This window comes from Pinus tabuliformis, chromosome X (assembly GCF_031772625.1).
Source record: "Pinus tabuliformis cultivar Carrire ecotype Pingquan chromosome X, CPIR1, whole genome shotgun sequence".
Taxonomy (NCBI): domain Eukaryota; kingdom Viridiplantae; phylum Streptophyta; class Pinopsida; order Pinales; family Pinaceae; genus Pinus; species Pinus tabuliformis.
The window spans coordinates 436,590,206-436,606,333 of record NC_142308.1 but is presented as its reverse complement, the minus strand read 5'-3'; the positions used below and the strand labels follow the sequence as shown (position 1 = coordinate 436,606,333).

Genomic DNA, 16,128 nt, shown 5'->3' with positions numbered 1-16,128 from the left:
TGTATTTTCCTCTTAGAGTAGCATCTAAGATCTTTATAAAATTCCCTAGCTTGTTTCCAATAGCCTCTAGAGACTTTGACATCCAATAATCTAAAGGAAGGGAATAGAGTCTAATCCATACCGGCACCGAGGTGAAATTTTCCCGTTTTGGGACAAAGTTCATTACCCATGGTCTCATAGAAAGGCCCGCAGAAGCGTAAAAATAGGGTCCTCCTTCGAATGCTCTGTCTTTATCCTCTAAGCTTGTGAACACCACCGTGAAGAAGCCCTTGGACCCAAGGTGAAGGTCAATTTCCCCCTTTGGTTTCCAATGGTTCCTTATCCATGCTTGCAAAGCCTTCTCCGTCGGTCAAATCCCCATAAACTTATAGATAATAGCATATTCCAACATGTGGTCTCTGTGTACCTGCAGCACTGGGTCACTTAAAACGACTAGAGGAATAGTGGTCGACTTGGGTTTACAGACCCCTGATGTACTCATAGGAGCAACTTTCGGACTGCTAACCTTTATCCTCTTCTCCTTACTAGCTTCCTCATGATTCTCTTCCTATCCTTGAGGTTGGATTGGGTGGACTTCGAACGTGCGACCGGCTCAGCGGGGTGGGTGGACAACGATTCAAACTACAATACACAATGTAATTCTCAAATCAACTGTTAAATACCCCCATTTCATTCGTTAGTATAGATAAAATTGAAGTATAGGTGGAAGTTTCCATGTATAAAATAAACACATTTAAATACTCCACTGTGTCATTTGACAAAGCAGTGGCAATCTAGTGAGTGCTTTGAGCAAGTGGCGATGGAGGCATCGAAGGAGAAGGAAATTGACTGAATAAAAATATAGTAGTTTTTTTTACGCATTCAAATATATCACTTAAATTCAGAAACCTCAACGCGAGGAAAAATGTACAGGAGTTACTAATGAAGCACCTCGTCATTATTTTACAAATTCATATATATTCCATTACTTAATGACTAGGATTAGGCAGAATTACCAACATCTAAAAAACTGGAAGGTATTAAATTGGCACAATGGCCCATATAACATTATAACTAGGGACTAACTCGCAATTAGATGCCCTGATCAATAAGATAGTCAACAAGCCTCTCCATAATCATTTTACATTCGCTTGGAGTCACCGGTTCATCCTAAAGGCCAAAGATAAGGGCACAGGTTGTCTTATTAATGATGACACCTACATATCCTTTCTTTGGTCTGATGACAACTCCAGGTTCACCTTGGATGAACATATACTTTGTTCCTCCAATATACAGGCCAGTTGGTGCAAGGGATCCAGGCTCAAAAAAATCATTCACTATGGTTGTCACTTCCTCAGGCTTGATCAATGCGAAGCTATCGCTCTAAGCCCAAACACTGCCATCCTGCCCAATAATGGCCACCGCGGTGAGATGATTTTCTTGGGCGATCTCACACATGATATGGTCATCAACGTAAGTCTGCCATGACATCTTCCCTTCTCCAAAAATTTAGCAAGATCCCACAAAGGCAAGCCCGACCAAATCCGAGACAATAGAAAAGAAAATCAGGTTCAAGATCGCCCAGGAAAACTGATAACTTGCAGCAAATTACAACGAGTAACCCACGTGATCGAATCTAGTACCACCGAGAAAAATACAGAACCAATAACTAACCATAACAAAAGTATGGCAGCTTATAGTTTATGTTGAAAGAAGGGATCAATAAATTGCATATTTAAAGTTTTAAATATGATTTTCTTGAAATTGAGCAGAGGATTTCTTATATCCCTTGATTATTTCATGGTTTTAGTAGAGAAATAAGCTGCAGAAGCATATGAAGACGATTTGAACGGGTAGATTTACTGGAAAAATTGCAAAAATTTATTTGATTTAGGTTTATAATAATTTGTGCGGCTGTTAAAAAGTATATAGAAGGTGCAATTTAAGTATATACCATAGAGTCATCAAAGTTCTTCACCACCACTATCGATTGATGGAGAACACAACTATCAATGATTATAGGGCATAGTAAGAAGATGAGCAGACCTGACGCACCCACTTGTCCCATCCTCCACTCAACCTAGCATGCAGCCAATGCTCGTCTTAATTGATAGAAGACCAAGTGGCACATATTGTTATCACACTTGGCTTTTATGGTTAATCATCCATTATAAGCCACATAAGCAGAAAAATGAGCAGGTTTGACGCACTCACTTTTGTCATGCTAGGCGAGCATAGTCTTGTGCAATCTACAATAATTTGAAACCATAAAATGTAGTTTATTCCATAACTAAGATAGTGCAATGACAATGAGATTTAGTTACGGCCATGGTGGTCTTGGTTTAATGCAAACAATAAGCCCGAATCTAGCCATTGTATGGTTATGACCATTGCACTATGGGATTTAATAGAGACAACAAACCCAAATCCGGTCACCTTTAGTTGCAACAGACGATGAATTCAAACATAAATCAGCAAATTTATGGTGTGTTTCAGTTGTCGAGTTAACCCATGAACAAGCTCAATTGAATCCAGTGGCAAAGGTCACAGGAGTAGAGATAGTAGGTCAATTGAATCGAGCTTGATAAGTGTAGATACAATTTTTGTATTGCATCTAATTGAATCGAGCTTGAAAGTGTAGATACAATTTTTTTTGCACTAAATATTCTCAAGGAAAAGTCTGCTAACGTTGAGCTTCAGAGAGGCATTTAAAGTCTGCTAAGGTTGAGCTTCAGAGAGCCATTTTTTTGCGGAAGCATCCGAGTAAGCAGTGATGGGAAAACTACAGAGGCAGAAGCCTAAAAGGCAGTTCACAAAGGCATAGAAGGAAGTTGATCATCCTTAGCAGCATCAGTGGTAGAGTTCCAGGACTCAGGGAAAAGTCGGCAACTTCCTTCGCTCAGCTAGATTCACCAGATTGATACCCAGTGGCTTAATTGCTCTTCATGCAGGTAAGAGTAAACCAGTAGCAGGAGTTGAATTTAAAATCAGATGTAATTAGATGTTACTATTAATGCTATCTCATGGTGAATTCTCTATGCACCTTCACAAGGAGGGTGAAATAAACAACTTAGGAAAAATGGTAGAAAACACCTGTGTAGTAGTGCAACAACCCCTTCACCAAGAGGCTGAAATCATCAACTTAGGCAAAATGGCAGACAAAGCAGTAGACCAACCGAGGCAGGGGAAAGGTAACTATCAAGTCTCAACCCTTTCTAATTCCTTCGCCCCTCTCAGTTATACAAAAAAATATAAAAGAAGAGAAGCATAGCGGAAGACAAAAGCTGCAGACTAGCTGAGGCAGGGGAAGGTAAATATCAAGGCTCAACCCTTTCTAATTCCTTTGCCCATCTTAGTTATACAAAAAAATATAAAAGAAGAGAAGCATCGCTTGCAAAATCTTACACTCTTTTTTCTGAACAATGAACAATGAACTATTTTTAAATAAGTTACTTGAAGGGGAAAGTTGTGGAGGATGTGCCACATAAATGAGAATTGTATTGAAGTGTCAACTTGTGTTAATCTAGGTTGTCATTTATGTCAATATAGCAGTGTTTGTGATTGAAAATTCTTTGATACATGATTGCCCAGGGTTTCACCGTAGTGATGAAAGTTAGAATATATATATATATATATATATATATATATATATATATATATGTATATATATATATATATATGTATATATATATATATATGTATATATATGTATATGTATATATATGTATATGTATATATATGTATATGTATATATATGTATATGTATATATATGTATATATATATATATGTATATATATATCTGTATATATATATATATATATACAGATATATATATATATACAGATATATATATACAGATATATATATATACAGATATATATATATACAGATATATATATACAGATATATATATACATATATATACACATATATATATACACATATATATATACACATATATATATACACATATATATATATACATATATATATATACATACATATATATATATACATATATATATATACATATATATATATATATATATATATATATATATATATATATATATATATATATATATATATATATATATATATATATACAAACGTAATAGAAGCAGTAGATCCGTGAAGCAACAAGAGCAAGAAGCCAAAGAGGAGAAGCCATTGTGAAGCCAAAGAGTAAGATGAATAGTTTATCGAAAGCCATCAAAGAAGAAAGTCATCAGAGCAAGAGAAGTAGAAAATAGAGGAGTAAAGAAGAAAACAAAGAGCAACAACTATTAGAAGAGCGGGGGTAGGAGTGTACGTCTGTTTTGATCGTGGCTGAAGGCCCACACTAAATCCTAGCTGTCGATCTCATTTTCAACGCTTACGTCACAGTCAACGGCGGGGGTTAAGCCTGTTTTTAACCCGTGTGCTAGTTGAAGACCCGCAGGCCGTAGATTTGATGACCTCGTATATCCAATGGATATTAGGTCACAAAATGATCAGACGTTAATCTGAAAAAAGGACCCGAAATTTTAGATATCAAGGATTTATAATCCTTATTGGCTCCGTAAAGGCGGTTAAGCGTCGCGTAAGTTCCCTGGATGATATCGTTGTGAACCATTGGATCTAATGCGCCTTGATCAAATGGTGGAGGATTGGCGATTGGGTTTGTTGATTGGGTGGATAAAAAACCATCAGATTAATGATGAGATCAATGGTAGAGAATTAATCCGATAAGACTTGGGACTAAGTGGACCCGAAAAGTCTATGAACATGAGTTTAATTTTATGTGGGGTCCAGTCTTGTGCATTCAGGTGGGATCGACGTTCGTTGGCAGGTTCTATGTTAAAGCGCTGCTTGGTGATTGGTTGGGTCTTTGTTTAAAACCCACCAATGTAAACACTTTCGATTTGTATTTATCACATATCGAGGAGTCTTAGAATAACTCCAATCTTTCATGAAGTTGCAATTGGATTAAAGGTGATGACGTGGCATGTGGGACCTCCATGTGGGTATAGTAGCTCTTACATGTTTTTCCATGAATAATCAAGTCTATGGATAAAATACTCTCCGATATATATTTTTAATATACAAGTCGGCCTCCCTCCTATAGATGTGTCCTTTGGTCATTGGTGAAACTCGTACAAAAATGAGTTAAAACGCTTCAGTTCTGAGTAAGCCGAAGAAAAGGGAAGCTGAAGAGACAGAGGAAACCGAAAGGTCCAACGGAAAAAGTGGAAGCTGAAGGTCTGGAAGATGATGAAGGTACAAAAGAAGCCAAAGATCGAGTGAGAAAAGGGAGTAGAAGGATAGAAGCAAGCTATAGGTCCAGCAGGATAGAAGGAAGTTGAAGGTTCAGCAAGACAGAAGGAAGCCGAAGGTCCAACACGACAGAAGGAAGCTAAAGGTCCAGCGGAACAGAAGGAAGCCAAAGGTCACAACAAGAGGAAGGAAGCCGAAAGGGCTAGCAAAATACGAAGATCTGTTTGACCTCGAACAACCAAGTAAGATTTTATCAACCATCAGCTGGAGGGAGCAGTAGACAACACCAATGTTGAAGTATTTGTGAGTTTGTTCCTTGGAAGTAAGATACTGCAACAATCACTCCTAAAGTAGTTACTACGACAATAAGAACAGAGGCTTGAAACAGAGAGTTGTTTTGTGCAGAGCTTACTGCAGTTCATTATAGACACATTGAAGTTGTGTAAATACTATTGTAGATCATGATGGATATTTGAAATCATCATGAGGTAACTTTGCAGACTCTGTGTGGGAAATATGAAGAGTTGTGAAGACTCGTTCATATGAAGATAAGTTGTCATTGATGATGTAGCATGGAGACTACATTGAAGCTGTAGATTGACAGAATTCAGTGAAGAAAATGTTGGTTGCAAAGAATAACTACCAAACATGTCTAGACAAAATATAGCAGTGAGTTGGTGCCCTGAAGGTTGGAGCCTCAAACAAACAAGGTTGGTGCCTTGACAAGATAGGGTTGGAGCCCTTGGGGTTGGTGCCTCAGAATTGGAAGGATTTGTATCCTTGGAGTTGGTGCTCCTAAACACAAGGTTGGTGCCTTGAGAAGATAGGGTTGGAGCCCTAGAGGTTGGAGCCTCACAAATGACCAAGTTGGTGCTTGGCAACAGATTGGAGCTTTATATATATTGTACTTGTTTTATTTTAAAGATTATATTAATAAAAGAATTTATTCCTATTGTTCATTTTTGTGTTCTAAGTATAAATGATTTAACCGGTAAAAATAACAATTGAAAAGAAATACTGATTCACCCCCCTCTCAGTATTTCCAACAACTTGCTAGCTATTGAAGTTATTGAAGTGTCAGCCTGCTAGCTATTGAAACTATTGAAGTGTCAACCTTCGAGATAAGAAGCCATCGATGTCGAACGTTGAGGATGTATCAAAACTTTGGATATTAACTTTTCATTTTTATTAAAACTTCTTACATGTATTCATTTTTGGGTGGGCATATATTGTTATTTCAGACTTAGGATATTGCTCTTTCCCTGTTTTTTTGAAACTTTAATTTTAACTTTCTCTGAACATTGTTTGGAAAAACTCAGGATAAATTAAGTTTCCCACACTGAAATAACATTGGTTAAAAGTTTCTTGCAGCAAAATTGGAAGCCATAAACTTTGGTTAAAGAGGAGTTAAGAAGTAAAATTTATAATCAACACATGAATTAATAGCTCATCAACGGTCGAACGAACACTATAGTCTGTGCGCTTCCATAGGTAAGGACTAATAAGACGGTAAAATATTTCCTTGCACTGGCTTGAATGCCACTCAAACTGGGTGATACCCACGAGATGAGGGTTCAAATCCGATTGAGTATATATTGACCTGTTGTGTCTTGGCTAGAAGAGTAGGCGACCCCATAGAGGACGTCTCGGCTCTTGTTGAGGCATAAGTTACCTGCTATTGTGCGGCTTGCAGGTTGTTGCACGTAGCCTAGGTTTATAGTGGCAGCCAATCAGATTTGATCCTGGTACTGTTCAGGATAACTCTCACCAGTTACCGATTATCCTAGATTCAAAAAAAAATAAAAAATTACATACTTTAATAGTGTGAGGTGAGGATCATTTGATCACATCATATGTTTCGGAATAAGTTTTTATATATATAGCTTAATTTTATTAAAGAAAATTTAAATCATTAATTATTTTAAAGTTATTATTCTATTTTTATTTTTTCTAATATTAAGGTGATAAATGAGTTAGGAGGTTTATTTTTAATTTATTTTTTTATTGTAAAATTTTAACATTAAATTGATTATTCATTTTTAATTATTATTCTATAGTGATAAATGAGTTAAAATGTAAAATTTACATTTTTTTTTTATAATTTATTTCTATAATGGTTAAGTTTTTAATTGTTTTGATATTTATATTATTTTGTGATTATTTCAAAAATATTAATTGTATTATATTTGAGAATGTAAATATTTCTGATTCATAATGTTATGAGATAATTTTTTTGGTAAATCATATCTTAATTTTTGTTGTCTACACGTTTAGAACCACTAAGTATGGTTCATTATCAGGACTTGGATGAAAGTACTGATACAACACAACCATTATATATAATGTACATATGCACAACAATGAGAGAAATGAACAAAGAAATAATAAAATGATCAAATAGATGTTAAGAAATTAAAAGAAAATATTAAATCTAGTCAAAATGACAATATGTTACTTTTATCTTGACTTAATTTTAAAAATTATTATTTAGATTTGGAGTTATGACTTTGACCTAATATTTTGAAAAATAATAATAATAATAATTCAAAAAATGTTTTTGAATCTAACTCTATAATATCAAAAATAATTTAATATTACTTTTTTGACTTAATAATAATAATTTGATATATTAGTACTAATTTTTAAAAATAATAAATAAATAAATGATGTTATTATACTATTTCTTAATCTTATTACTTAAACTAAATGTTAATATCCAAAATAAATAAGCAAAAGATAATAACTATGTTTTTAATATCTTAATATAATATTAAACTTATAACTTATAAATTGGTTTAATATTACTTTTTTGACTTAATAATAATAATTTGATATTAATATTAATTTCAAAAAATAATAATAAATAAATGACATTATTATACTTTTGAACTAATCTTATTACTTAAACTTTATGTCAATATCCAAAATAAATAAAAGATAATACTATAACCACGACTTAGCTTATTATTAAAATAAATAAATAAAAAAGGGAAAAGCAAGGGAAAATTGAAAAAATTGAAATAAAGAAAAGAAAACACACTAGAATAGGAAGGGAAAATGACACTAAGAAAGAAAGGAGAGTAAATTATATTTGATTTATTAATCAATATTTAGAGAGTAAATTAAAAGGTTAGAATATTTAAATTTGGTAAAATTATGATAAAATTAATATAAATCCATTTTCATCATAAATCAATCAAACCTCTAAAGGATTTAAATATTTTGATATGCAAATCTCTTTTAAAGTGCAAAATTTGAAAAAAAAATTGCTCCCTCTCAATTCTTGATAAATCCATGGTTAAGATATAGATATATATATATATATATATATATATATATATATAGATATATATATATATAGATATATAGCATTTTTGAATGTATAAATGGATACAATGTCTTGAAAGTCCACTTAATCAAATTTTAACAAATCTTTGCTATATTTTAATAAAATTGATAGAAAAATATACTTAAAAAATGCCCAAAATGTAAAATAATGAAAGTATTGTTGGCATTATGATACATGTGTTGTCCTTGATGACAATTCACTTAGATGACAGGTCACAGTGCAACAGGCTAATAGCAAAGGATTACAGGTCAGACTCCAAAGAATGAAGAAACAGAGGTATACATAGGTTCACTTTGTCCAAGTAGCATATACACGCGGGTTAACAGAACAAAAGTAGCGTATAACATATGCACGCACTTTCACAGGAGGCAAAGTGCGTACATGTTGGAAAACCAAGTTTTTGGTCCGAGGTATTTGGCCCAAGGTATTTTGATCCAAGGTATTGGTCCAAGGAATTTGGTTTGAGGTATTTGGTCCAAGGTATTGACCCTAAGTATTTGGTCCAAGGTATTGATCCTAAGTGGTTTTAATCCAAGGTATTGAGAAAGGCCTAAGAGTATATAAGGAGGAGAAGATCATTAGGCCAATGTGTGCAAGTTGAATATCTTATGAAGTATGCAGGTTATGAGCTTATGGTGCTTTTCTTGATCTGAACTAAGGATAAACCTTAGCGGTTGATGAGGGATAAGATCTACTGATGGATCGAGATCTTAAGGCTTGAAATGAATTATCATGATGTGGTTTGATCATGTATAGTCTAGATCTAAATTATTGACACATGTTTTATTCTGTAAATGTTATGATCTGGGTATGACTGAAGTCTGGAATAGCTGCAAAGTTATGAGTTAATATTTGCAGATATGTACGCTGGTTGGCTTTGATAAAAGCACGTATACATGCTGGTTCGACACATCTAAGTAGCGTATACATTATGAAATATGATATTTGAAGTTGCAGTTGGATCTGGTTGTTGTTGCAGAGTTCTGGGTTCTGCTCTGTGTTCTGGTGATTGTGTTTTGATGACAGTATTTTGAATGTTCAGATTGATTGATTGTGATTTGCTTCAGTGACAATGGGCTTTCAATGATTCAGTTGTGGGTGATTCAGAGATTGATGATTGAGTTTCAGTGATTGGTTGATGCAAATGTATTTGATAGTTGTATTGTAGTGGTAATTGATTTTGAGCTTCAATGTTGTTGATGGGCCCAATATGAAAATTGGATGAAATGTGGCCCTCAGATTGTGGTGTTGTGTTCCAGGAGTATCCAGTTTGAAAATTCATGAAACATGGTCCCTGGAGGAAGAAAGAAGGTCGTATCCTTCTATAGGTCAGCACCTACGTATTAGTAAACATATCGGCTAGTACAAGAGCTAGGGGGTTGTAGATCCCTTCCAGTAGAAGCTGGAGAGCAAGAGAAGGTTGTAGCCTTCTGTAGGTGGGTGCCTGCGTATTGGTATGAGTCTACACCAGTACAAGATTGTAAACATTTTTTTCTTATATTAAAAGAAGACAACAGTAGGTGGTTCTTGTCCCGCATTAGCTTTCCACCTTAATCTTGGTGTTCATGTGTGTTTCTTATGTGTGATGGTTTTTTCTGATATTACTACACATGGTTACTGTTTATATGGTTAATGAAGTACTGATGTACTGATCAAAGATCAACATATGATGAATTAACTAAATCATAAGTTTACTAGATATACACAGGTTGCCTTAAATACAGTTGCGTATACATGCAAGTTACCTTCATTGAAGTAGCATATATAAATTTGAGTATGAAAAGAAAAAGATTATTAATTTTACTAATACTGATTCACCCCCCTTCTCAGTATTATTTCCAACAATTGGTATCAGAGCCAAGTTCTTCAGAAGAAGCTTGATTGCTTGAAGGAAGATCCATCAAGATGAATAATCACGAAAGCATGGGATCCATTCGACTGCCAATATTCGATGGGAGCAACTTTATTTATTGGAAAATAAGAACCAAAACCTATCTATAATCTCTTGGAATAGATGTCTGGGAAATTGTGGAAGGAGGATATAAATTTCCAACAACAATTCCTATAGACACGACAGGTAAAAAGCAATATGAAACCAATGCCAAAGCTGTCACTATTTTATTGGGAAGTTTGTCACAATCAGAGTTTTTCAAAGTCATGCAGCTCAAATCAACCAAAGAGATATGGGACAAAATTGTTCAGAGCTACGAAGGAGACTCTCAGGTAAAACGTGCTAAGCTTCAAACTCTCAGAATTTAGTATGAAACTCTTAAGATGCATAGTGATGAGAGTATAGCTAGTTACTTCTTACATATAGATGAGGTGGTTAATTGTATGAAGAATCTGGGTGAAGAGATAAAGGAAGTCACTCTAGTTGAGAAAATTTTGAGATCTTTGTCTGCTAAATTTGAGTCAAAAGTGTCTTCCATAGAAGAAAAACAAGATCTTCAGAATATCATTGTGACACAACTTCACGGAATCCTAACTGCTTTTGAAATGAGAAAAGGAGGTCCATCAGATATGAGAGAAGCCGCATTTAAAGCATCAGCAAAGGGAAAAGAAAAAGAAAAACACAATGAATCAGGACACATTTCAGAAGAAGAAGATGAGGTAAATTTTGTCAAGAAGCTTCAACGGGGTTTTGGAAGGTTCAAAGGTAAGCTACCTTTCAAATGCTTTTCTTGTGGTAGAGTTGGTCATTATACTGCTAGATGCCCTCATGTCAAAGGAAAGATGTTTGCAGAAGGTAATAGAAGTTATTATACTCATGATGATAGTGATGGCTTGTCCAATAGTGATGAAGATGATCAAGAAATTAAACTACTCATGGCATATGAAAATAATGCCTTAGAAAAGGAAGATTTCCTTAAAGAAATCAGTCAACTTAAAATTAGTTTGGCAGAAAACGCTTGTCAGGCGGAAAGAGTCGATAGTGCGGACACAACCAACCTCCCTACGAGCCTAAGACTCTCTAGTGACAAACAAGACAAACAAGAGCAATCCTTCTCTAAACATGCATTTACTATACGAGAAATCAAGTGTTTAGATCCTACCTGTAGTCCAACGCTGTTGTAGCAGTCCAACCTCGCTGATCCGGATGAGCTCCTCCTTCACTTCGAAACCTGCATTCACTAACAATCAAACGATTAAATAGCACTTGATAATCTCATAAAATAAAACATATTTAACACATAGACCAAGGAGTACATGAAACAACTCATAAATAACAAGTTATTGAGAAGAATGGACTCATTTGCATTAATAGGAAACAAAAGGAACAATTACAACCTGAGCCTTGGTGTTGTGCAAGTCCCTCCCAGGGTCCATCAAGAGTTCTCCTTTACTTTGACAAAGCTCACCCACTTCCAAATAGAACAAGCAAAGATGGCAATCTCTTCTCACAAGCTTCTAAATGGGAGTCCTAATTCCAGCAGCATCTACCCTTAGAAATGTTTAGCTTTCAACCTCCCCTCCTTCTGGCCCAATGCATGTATTTATAGTGCTCAAGAGGAAGTTAATCAGGTCCACCATCAATGGGATAATCCCCTCTTTAGATGGGATAGCTCCCTTATTGATGGGATAAGTTCCTCTTTGGTAGGGATACATGAACCATCTGGAGGCGCTTCATACACGTCAAACATACTTCTAGAAGCCTCTAGAAATGACCACAAGTAACTTTTTTGGAGTGAAACTTGCGCCTTTTGACCTTTACAGGGGTACGCACCTGCCCCTTTACATACAGAGCGTACAAGTACGCAGTTTTTGTGAACATCAGGTGCGTATACGCAGGTAAGGCCGAGAGAATCTGCGTACCCAGAGATAAACACATTTACAAGGACTTTCTCTCTTTTTGGAGTTTGACATGGAGAGCAGAGGCTTAAGACTTGCCCAGGAGGATAGCATGACTGTTGATAGAGCCATACTAACTGTGAATAGCCATGGTGACATTTTTTAGTGTAACAACGCTACAGTCATAAACACAGTGAAACATCAAATCACTGAAAAAGACAAACACAATGAAGTATTACAATGTGAAGTAGTAAGTCTAAGAAAATGAATTGAAAAGACAAAGATTCTGAATCTTAGATTTGCTAAAGGATTAGAAACATTAGATGAAATCATCAAAGTTCAATGTTTTCCCATTATAAAGACTGGTCTTGTTTTTCATAAAGGTGAATCTAGCTACAAGATGAGGTAAGGAACTCTAATGAAAAATCTGAAATGCTCAAAATTCAACCCCATCAACAACCAAGGAAAGAAATTCTTCAAAGAAACTCTTTTACTCCTAACTATGGAAGTGATAGTCCATTATTTCCTTCGATGAATAATGTTGAATGTTTTATATGTCATAATTTTGGACATGTTACAGCCAGATGTAGAAGTAGAATGGTTCAAGACCATCACACAGAAAGATCATCAGGTTCCAGGTACTTTAAGGGATATTGTTTTGCTTGCAATATGTTTGGTCACAAAGCTATTGATTGCAATAGAAGGAATATGAAACATGTAAGATGCTATGCATGTAAAAAGTTTGGACATAAAGTAAAGGAATGCAGGAGCAAATTTCGGACACCATACCAAAAGGAGCATACATCATCACAATCCAAGGTATTGAAGAAGACAGAATTGTTGTCAGAAAGATGTGGCATAGCTCAGTTTACAGACATAACAGACCCAGGGGAAGCTGAAAGTGTAAAACTTCAGTATTCCAATTTTCATACGCAGCTATTATGAAGAGAAGTTGCGTATATATGCGAGTTAGAAGTTGCACAGTCGTGTATATGGTGTTTTGAAGAAAAAGCAGCGGGATAGACTCAGGAAAAGGAGTCTGATATGGTTCAGTCACTTATCTGCTCTGTTTGATGATGGTTACAATCTGCTGATGATATGTGGAAATGTGTTGGTGCTCATAAGGTGTTAAAAAGTTGATCTATATCTTATTAATGATGATGCCTTGATGACTCTCACTGATATTTGCAATGATCAGATCTGACAATGAACAGTTGGCACAGGTTCAGGGGGAGCATATGCTTCTAATAATGCATTGTTAGCATTATGTTAGAAGATCTTGGTACTTGAAGATGCTTATATTGCTTGATCCACATAGTTGTTTTGATTCAGATGATTCTTTTGATGATGTACACATACATGTTGTTGATCTTGATGCTGCTGACAGATGCTGATGGTGTAGATCATATATGGTGTATGATGACTATCATGGTCTTGTTTAGATTGTTGGTCCTTGTTATAAATGTCATCATTTGATGTAAAGGTCATGAAAAGACCTAATTTGTAACCCCACTATGCATGGGAAGGATGATGTAATAATTTCTATTTCAGTCATGTATAAACATTTGGTATATCCCTACTTGGTTGGGTGGATGAGTCAAAATTGGTGTATCCCCACTTAGTTGGGAGATTGATGTATGTATGAGTCATTGGTGATAGGAAGGTCATACTCACTTAGTTGAGTTATAGAGTCATGTTATTCTTTTGGAAAATATTTTTGCAGACTTTGCATGTGCTCAGGGGAACATGGACAGTTTAGTGCATCTCAGCATGAACAAAGGGGGAGGTCAATTAGAGAAATCAACATGTACTCAGGGGGAGCATGGACAACATAATGTAGAATATCTTGGTCTTCCCTTTTCCCTCGATGTCAAAGGGGGAGAGTAACTTGGTTTTTTTGTTTCCAACAAGTCCAAAGGGGGAGATTGTTGGCATTATGATACAGGTGTTTTCCTTGATGGCAACTCACTCAGATGACAATTCATAGTGCAGCAGGCTAACATCAAAGGATTGCATATCAGACTCCAAAGAATGAAGAAAGAGAGGTATATACAGGTTCACTTTGTCCAAGTAGCGTATACACGCAAGTTAACAGAACAAAAGTAGCATATAACGTATGCACGCACTTTCACAGGAGGCAAAGCACGTACATGTTGGAAAACCAAGTTTTTTGGTCCGAGGCATTTGGCCCAAGTTATTTTGATCCAAGGTATTGCTCCAAGGAATTTGGTCCAAGGTATTGACCCTAGGTATTTGGTCCAAGGTATTGATCCTAAGTGGTTTTGATCCAAGGTATTAAGAAAGGCCTAAGAGTATATAAGGAGGAGAAGATCATTAGGCCAAGGTGTGCAAGTTAAATATCTTATGAAGTATGCAGGTTATGGGCTTATGGTGCTTTGCTTGATCTGAACTAAGGATAAACCTTAGCGGTTGATGAGGGATAAGATCTACTGATGGATCGAGATCTTAAGGCCTGAAATGAATTATCATTATGTGGTTTGATCATGTATAGTCTAGATCTGAATTACTGACGCATGTTTTATTCTGTAAATGTTATGATCTGGGTATGACTGAAGTCTAGAATAGTTGCAAAGTTATGAGTTAATATTTGCAGATATGTACGCTGGTTGGCTTTGATAAAAGCATGTATACACGTTGGTTCGACACATCTAAGTAGTGTATACATTATGAAATATGATATTTGAAGTTGCAGTTGGATCTGGCTATTGTTGCAGAGTTCTGGGTTCTGCTCTGTGTTCTGGTGACTGTGTTTTGATGACAGTATTCTGAATGTTCAGATTGATTGATTGTGATTTGCTTCAGTGATGATGGGCTTTCAGTGATTCAGTTGTGGGTGATTCAGAGATTGATGATTGAGTTTCAGTGATTGGTTGATGCAGATGTATTTGATAGTTGTATTGCAATGGTAATTGATTTTGAGCTTCAATGTTGTTGATGGGTCCAGTATGAAAATTGGATGAAATGTGGCCCTCAGATTGGGGTGTTGTGTTCCAAGAGTATCTATTTTGAAAATTCATGAAGCGTGGTCCCTGGAGGAAGAAAGGTCGTATCCTTCGGTAGGTCGGTGCCTACGTACTAGTAAACTATCGGCTAGTACAAGAGCTAGGGGGTTGTAGCTCCCTTCCAGTAGAAGCTGGAGAACGAGAGAAGGTTGTAGCCTTCTGTAGGTGGGTGCCTGTGTACTAGTATGAGTCTGCACTAGTACAATATTGTAAACATGTTTTTCTTATATTAAAAGAAGACAACAACAGGTGGTTTTTGTCATGCATTGGGTTTCCACCTTAAATCTTGGTGTTCATGTGTGTTTCTTATGTGTGATGGTTTGTTCTGATATTACTGCACATGGTTACTATTTATATGGTTAATGAAGTACTGATGCACTGATTAAAGATTAACATATGATGAATTAACTGAATCATAAGTTTGCTAGCTATATGCTGGTTGCCTTAAATACAGTTGCGTGTACACTCAAGTTACCTTCATTGAAGTATCGTATATAAATTTGAGTAAGAAAAGAAAAATATTATTGATCTGACTAATACTGATTCACCCCCACTCTTAGTATTATTTCCAACAAGTACTTGAAATGTTTTAACCATAAGAATATATATATATATATATATATATATATATATATATATATATATATATATATATATATCTATATCTATTATATATATATATATATATATTATATATGGACCACATTGTCCATATTAAAATGTGTGTTTAT

The 16,128-nt window shown here is 35.3% G+C and overlaps 1 pseudogene; it reads right to left on the bottom strand.

Moving 5' to 3' along the window:
- Nucleotides 1-1,071: 1,071 nt before the first annotated feature.
- On the bottom strand, nt 1,072-1,470 carry LOC149140441 (profilin-1 pseudogene; annotated as a pseudogene).
- Nucleotides 1,471-16,128: the final 14,658 nt, after the last annotated feature.